Consider the following 6,486-nt stretch of genomic DNA (forward strand, 5'->3'; position numbering starts at 1 on the left):
TGAATCACTGTAATAGAAATTATATGGAAAGCTGTGTAAAGGAAAATTTCCAGTTCTTTCGTGGATTCCAAAATTGAAGCAAATTCCGGGACATCAAGGTGACATAGTCTTATACGGATAGTATTCCATGACTAACGTAATTGGCCCACATACTGTACTGGTATACTGATAATATTACACTACTAAGGTAATTTACCTGAAATAATTTACAAACATGTTACTATAACATTCGCTACTACTCATTACGCTAATTGACCTTCAGCCATTAAGCGCAAGCGCAGATCTCAGTTATGATACGTGCGCCATCCAAAAATTTATCAAGGTGGTAACTCAACACAACTACAAACGATCATTGTGTGCAAAATAAATAGAACACCTCATAAGAAGAACATGACGGGTTTGAATCATTCCCACCGCAAAGGATGAAAAAATCAGGCTTGCACATAAGACCACTTGATAACTAACCAGAAATTCAGATTAGTTGTAGCTTCGGTGACAATCGCCTTTTTTACATTTTCCCCGTAAACTAGATAATTATGAAACGTAACAACTACTCTAAAATATCTGCAGCAACGGACTTGCCGCGGAGGTGGCATCGGTTCACGTGAGATCACCGAAGTTAAGTGCGTTGTCGGGCGTTGAAGGCACTTGGATGGGTGATCATCCAGGCCGCCTCATGATGCCAATCGAGGAGCTACTCGACCCAATAGTAGCGGCTCCGGTCAAAGAAAACCATCATAACGACCGGGAGAACAGTGTGCTGATCCCCGCCCCTCCTGTTCACATCCTCCACAGATGATGACACGGCGGTCGGATGGTGCTGTCCCAGTAGGTCACTCGTGGCCTGAAGACGGAGTACTTATAAAGCAACTACTCTCCAGTGGATGGTCGAACTACTGAGACCTTGATGCCTGGCATCAATAACAGATGGCAGCACAAGAGGTTGGCTTACCCCTACTGCCGAATTTTGCGATCTGTCGTAAGCCTGCGTAAGCACGTGGGGCCTTCCGTCTTAAGTGCAAGCATATCCATTGCGTTTTCTGCCGCGCGACTTGAGTGGAATGTTTCATTATTTCTGAAATATTATAGAAATGTTTTTCGTTGTATATCCTCACCATCGGTACTGAAGTTACTGTAAAATTACTTGCTCACTTTTCGGAACTTCCGTTCATAGTAAATCGATACTATTTGAAGCCGTGGTAGACACGAGTCTAGTGTGCTTCACCTTCAGCACCTTCTGTGTCAGTCTCGGTTCCTATGTCCCTGATTTCACAACGAACAGTTCGTTGTCTACTGAGTATACTGTCTGTTGCACGACACTATCCCTCCCACGCTGCTAAATGTAGGTCGTCGGCAAAATATGACTGCAGTGGAACAAGGGCGTCTGCAGAAATTTCCCCAGGAGGTGGTGGTGGCATTGTTAGTGGTGTGTGTGTGTGTGTGTGTGTGTGTGTGTGTGCGTGTGTGTGTGTGTTTGTGTGGAGGCCATTACTATGAAATTCACACAGTCCAGACCGCCAAGGAAAATAAACCTTGAGATTTGGAAAGGTTGTTGATCTTATACCGCTTATACTGCATATTTCGAAATTCCACCTCTAAGGGGGATACACAGGAAATGAAAGGATTTTTGAAACATGTAGCTATTAAGGTAATTTTGAAGCTAGGCAGACGAAAATTTGTATCTGGTTTCTAGGTCAGAAATAAAGAAATATGTGTTCCAGTATTATTGGGAATTTAACCTCTATGAGGTGAAATAGTAGGTGAACATTTTATCTTGAGATAAAAAATTATGGAAGGACTATGGAAGTATTTTTAAGGCTATATCTACGAAAATTGGTATTTGACTTCAAGGTTACAAATAAGAAAATACGTATTTTCGTGTTTTTGGAAGTTCAACCCCTAAGGGGATGAAATAGAGTGAGCTGGTGCGTTTCTGGCGCCAGTTTCCGTCGATCGATGTTTCGATCTTTGAGTCGCGGTCCAGAGGACACTGCTCGCTAACCGACTGTAGTAGTTCTCTGTGCGGCCCAACATCGGGCTTACCGCGCTTACACTGGACACAGTTGCCAACAAATCGCATGCCATCGCCATATAGGTTGGGCCAAAACATGTGTTCCCGAACTCTGTTCAAGGTCTTGTAGAACCCCAAATGATCCCCTACCGCCGAATCGTGGAAATATCTGAGTGCCATGCTAACTCGTTCCTGTGGAATACAGACCTTCCCTTCACCACGGTTGTCTTCCCCTTTACACAAGACACCACCCCCCCCCCCCCAACCCCACCCCCCGAAGACCTCGCCATCCGCCAACTGCTGCCGAATCGGTCCCCACCCGGGGTCCTCTCCTGTTTGCCGGCTAAGTCGCAGAAGAAGCCGGGTGTCTCGGAGAGAAGGAAATTGACCCCCAGATCCGGCTCCACGTGGCCCTTGCCTTCCCCAGACTCTGCCGCGAACATACGGATAAGAGCGTCGCCAATTTATTGTCTCTGCCACTAATATGGTGAACCTGGAGATAAGTCTCGTCATCTTAACTTCGGTATGATTTTTAGCGATCTTATTAATCAAAGTTTAAGGGCTGGCACTGGCCAAGTAACTCACGGAGGCTCATTGGTTTCAGTCCAGTTGTATTGCTCACCTGTTCTCCAGATAGGGTTGTGTAGTTTATGTCTCAGAAAATTGTCTGCTCTTGATGTGTGTTGTGTTAGAGATAACTGGCAGCGGTCGACGCTAGCATACTGGGAGCAGAGCACCACGGCGGCAGAGAGATATTTGAGGCCATGTCCTCTCCTTTACATCTTGGGTTATGTTGTCACTTTTGCGTGATTCCATCTTTCCGGTGCTGAACTATAGCATCCAAAGTTCAATTGCATTGCCATGTTGAGTATATTTCCATGTCATTCTCTGCCTCGTGGATCTCTTGTATTGATTTGAATCCTTGGTCTGCTCGCGTCTATCGCCAATTCACACGAAATATTGAAGCAACCTTATTTTAAGGGTATTGTCATATAGTCATGTTCTAGTTGTAATCATTCTAAGAATATTGTTGATTAATCAACTGAGTAAGTAAATCTGAAGGTCCGTTTAGTCAAAATTAAAGGACCCCCTTAATTGTTTTAGTCATTTTTATACAGTTTTGTTTAGGAAAGTTGGCAAGCCGAACGTTAAATATCTGTATTCTTACGCTTAATCTGTTTCTCCCCTGATTGCAAGTAGTGAGAGTTCTGCTATGAATTTTATGGACATTTGTGCTATTTAAGTAAAGCTTTACCTAAGTATATATACCTAGTCATATTCAAATTTCAAGTTTTACGGGTCTCGTTCCACTTAACGAAATTTATTTATTATTTGTCCAACTGATCTGGCCTTGTGATTTTATAATGCTTTTGATTGTAATAAAATATGTAGCAACTACAACGGATTACTATTGTGATTTTGGTGTGTCACTACCATACCCCATATCACAGAGGATGAAATGTTTCATGAAATATATGAAAACCTGTTTTTGATACATTCAACGATTAAGAGGGTGGAATATAGGATGTAATGTTTTATGAAAGTATTTCAGTGCGAAAGAGTTTTTAAAGCGAAATCTATGAATATTGTGTTATAGAAAACTACGTGTTTCACTGTTTTTGGAACTACAACCTCCAAGAAGGTGCAATAGGGGCACAGGTTTCACTGACCCATAGCCTTCCAGCCCAACCTGCAAAGTATACGGACTTGAAATTTGATGAAGGTGTAAATCTTACGCTGAAAGCATCATTTAAGAAGAGATTGTTCGAAATGTCACTCCTATGGGGGTGAAACATGGGTTGAAAGTCTTTTTTTTAAATATGTCCCTATGTCCCTATTGAAGCTATAACTACAAAACTACGAAAATTGACATTTGGTGTCTCAGTCAGATACAAAAAAGAAACAGGTTTTTAGCATTTTCCGAAATTCTTCCATTGGGGGATAAAATAATTAGTGAAGATTTTTTGAAAATAAATCATTATTAAAGAACTACTGAAGCATTTTTATAGCTACATCTATGAAAATAGGTATTTGACATCTCGGTTGGATGTAAAAAAAAATGTGTTTCGTTGCTTTTGGAAATTTAACTCACTAATAGAGTGAAATAGGGGATGTAATGTTTTATGAAATATTTCACTATGAAAGCATTTTTAGAATTAAATGGATGAAGATTTGAATTTGGCTCCTCGGCTCTAAATAGAAGAATACGTGTTTAATTGTTTTTGAAAACCCAACCCCTAAAGGGTGTGAGATGTTTCAGAAAATGGTTCATTATGAAAGGATTGCTAAATATATCTGACAATTCGTATTCGGCTAATATGTTACAATTTTTAAAAACTACGTGTTTTTCTGGTTTTGGAACTTCGAGCATAAGGGGATGAAAATTTTAATGAAATATTTATTGCGTTATATTAAAATATTTTAAATCTGCATCTATGAAAACCGGTATTTCACTTCTCAATTAGATATAAAGAAATATGCGTTAGGGAATGAAAGACTGTACGGAGATATCACCACAAGAATACAAACGGCTTGATTAACAAAAACCTTGGACTCCAACTGTCAGCATTGCTTTTTGATCATTCAGTAAAAGACCATGCTTCAACGGCGCTAAGTTTAGAAAGTTTAGAAAGTGTTGCAGTTTATAAAAGACATAAAAAAACGATTAAAGAAAAAAATTCTTTGCAGACCATGAACGGTCTACGCAAGTAAAGAAGCGGATGATAAGCTAGCTCTTTATGCAAATGAGTTGGTCACTTTAAGTTCCGAGACATGTCATGCAGCAGGAACGGAATCCTATAGTTGCTACGATTGGCTAAAGGAAAAGTTTTGCAGAATCACTCGAAATCACTTCTGCAAGTGGCTAAGAATCTCGTAATGAATAAAAATTCTGTACTGAGAATTCCAAGGTGGGAGAGGCGAGATTCCTCCCCCCCCCCTTCCCCCTCCTCACAATGCTATCCTTCTTTACCTACAGCAAAAAATAAATAAATAAATTAATAAATAAAACTAGAGAAATTTCTACTGTGAAACTATTTGCATACAAGAGAACGGCCCTTGAAATTTAACTCTTCAAAGTTTTAAGCCCTGCTCATTCCGGATATTGATTAGAAAGTGTTAATCCACATGTGAAACCTGAGTATATAATCCCTGTGACATTTGATCAACGGTGTTCCATAAGGACAGGTTCTCATTCAAAACGTTCGAAAATTCAATTTCTTTGTAGTTGCATTTTTTAAAGGTGTACTTGTCTAGACTCTTGGAACAGAAAGTTTTTTTTTTAATCCGTGCTTTACAAAAGTTTCTACAGTCCATTGTTTGAAGCAGTGTCACGGCTGCCATGAGCCGCGCGGGGTACCCGCCATGTGTCCAACGCCTTGTCACGGTTCGCGCGGCTCCCCCTGTTGGAGGTTCGAGTCCTCCCTCGGGCATGGTTGTGTGTGTGTTGTCCTTAGCATAAGTTACTGTAAGTAGTGTGTAAACATAGGGACTGATGGTTCAAATGGCTCTGAGCACTTTGGGACTTAACATCTGAGGTCATCAGTTTCCTAGAACTTAGAACGACTTAAACCTAACTAAATTAAGGACATCACACACACCCATGCTCGAGGCAGGATTTGAACCTGCGACCGTAGCGGTCGCGTGGCTCCCGACTGAAGTGCCTACAACCGCTCGGCCACATCGGCCGGTCTATCATGTATTCTAGAAGAGCTGTACGGTCGTCAGTGGCGCCTGTTCTTTCTAGAACAGTTACTATCTTCATATCTATGGTTAAACGTCACCCAGCCATTGACCTTCGTCTGTGCGAATGCGCACAGGCTACCGGAAATCTTACGGGAATCGTCACCTTAGTGTGAGCCAGTAATGAGTGGATGGACAAATACCTATTAAGTACATTACGTAATCGGATTGTGGGCGGTTCGGGGTGTGAGTCTCACGGGAAGCGTGCGAGGGATAAATTCCTGCAGTCCTGCTGTTCATTTGTGCCCTCGATAGCTCAGATGGATTGAGCGTCTGCCTTGTAAGCAGGAGATCCTGGGTTCGAGTCCCAGTAGCGGCACACTTTTCAGCTGTCCCCATCGAAGTATATCAACAACACCTGTCGGCAGCTGAGGGTTTCAATTAATTATCAGCTGTGTAGGTGATTCGATGAACCCTTTGCCAGGCACTTAAATGTGTTTTGCAGGGTATCCATATAGATGTAGATGATAACTCGTCCCGTGTCGCACGTGCTCAAAATGATTCATACTGCAGAATGCATGCAAACATACTCACCGAAAATACGGACGAATATCAAGTGCAGGCTGCCGAGTGCTGCATATCCAGCTTTGACAGATCGGCTTTTCCTGCCAAGAAGAACAGGAAGTTGCTGTCTAGGAACAATCAGAGGTAGAGGAAGGGTTGATAAATACTCCTTGACTTGCAGACTAAACGTAAATAACGAAAATACATTTTTGGTAAAAATTGGTCAAAAC

General features: G+C 41.6%; 1 non-coding gene across 1 annotated transcript; it reads left to right on the top strand.

Moving 5' to 3' along the window:
• Positions 1 to 5,996: 5,996 nt before the first annotated feature.
• Positions 5,997 to 6,071, top strand: Trnat-ugu (transfer RNA threonine (anticodon UGU)). The gene has a single exon. It is a non-coding gene; the product is annotated as a tRNA-Thr (tRNA).
• The last annotated feature ends 415 nt before the right edge of the window (positions 6,072 to 6,486 follow it).

The sequence above is a fragment of the Schistocerca gregaria genome, unplaced genomic scaffold (genome assembly GCF_023897955.1).
Source record: "Schistocerca gregaria isolate iqSchGreg1 unplaced genomic scaffold, iqSchGreg1.2 ptg000620l, whole genome shotgun sequence".
NCBI lineage: Eukaryota > Metazoa > Arthropoda > Insecta > Orthoptera > Acrididae > Schistocerca > Schistocerca gregaria.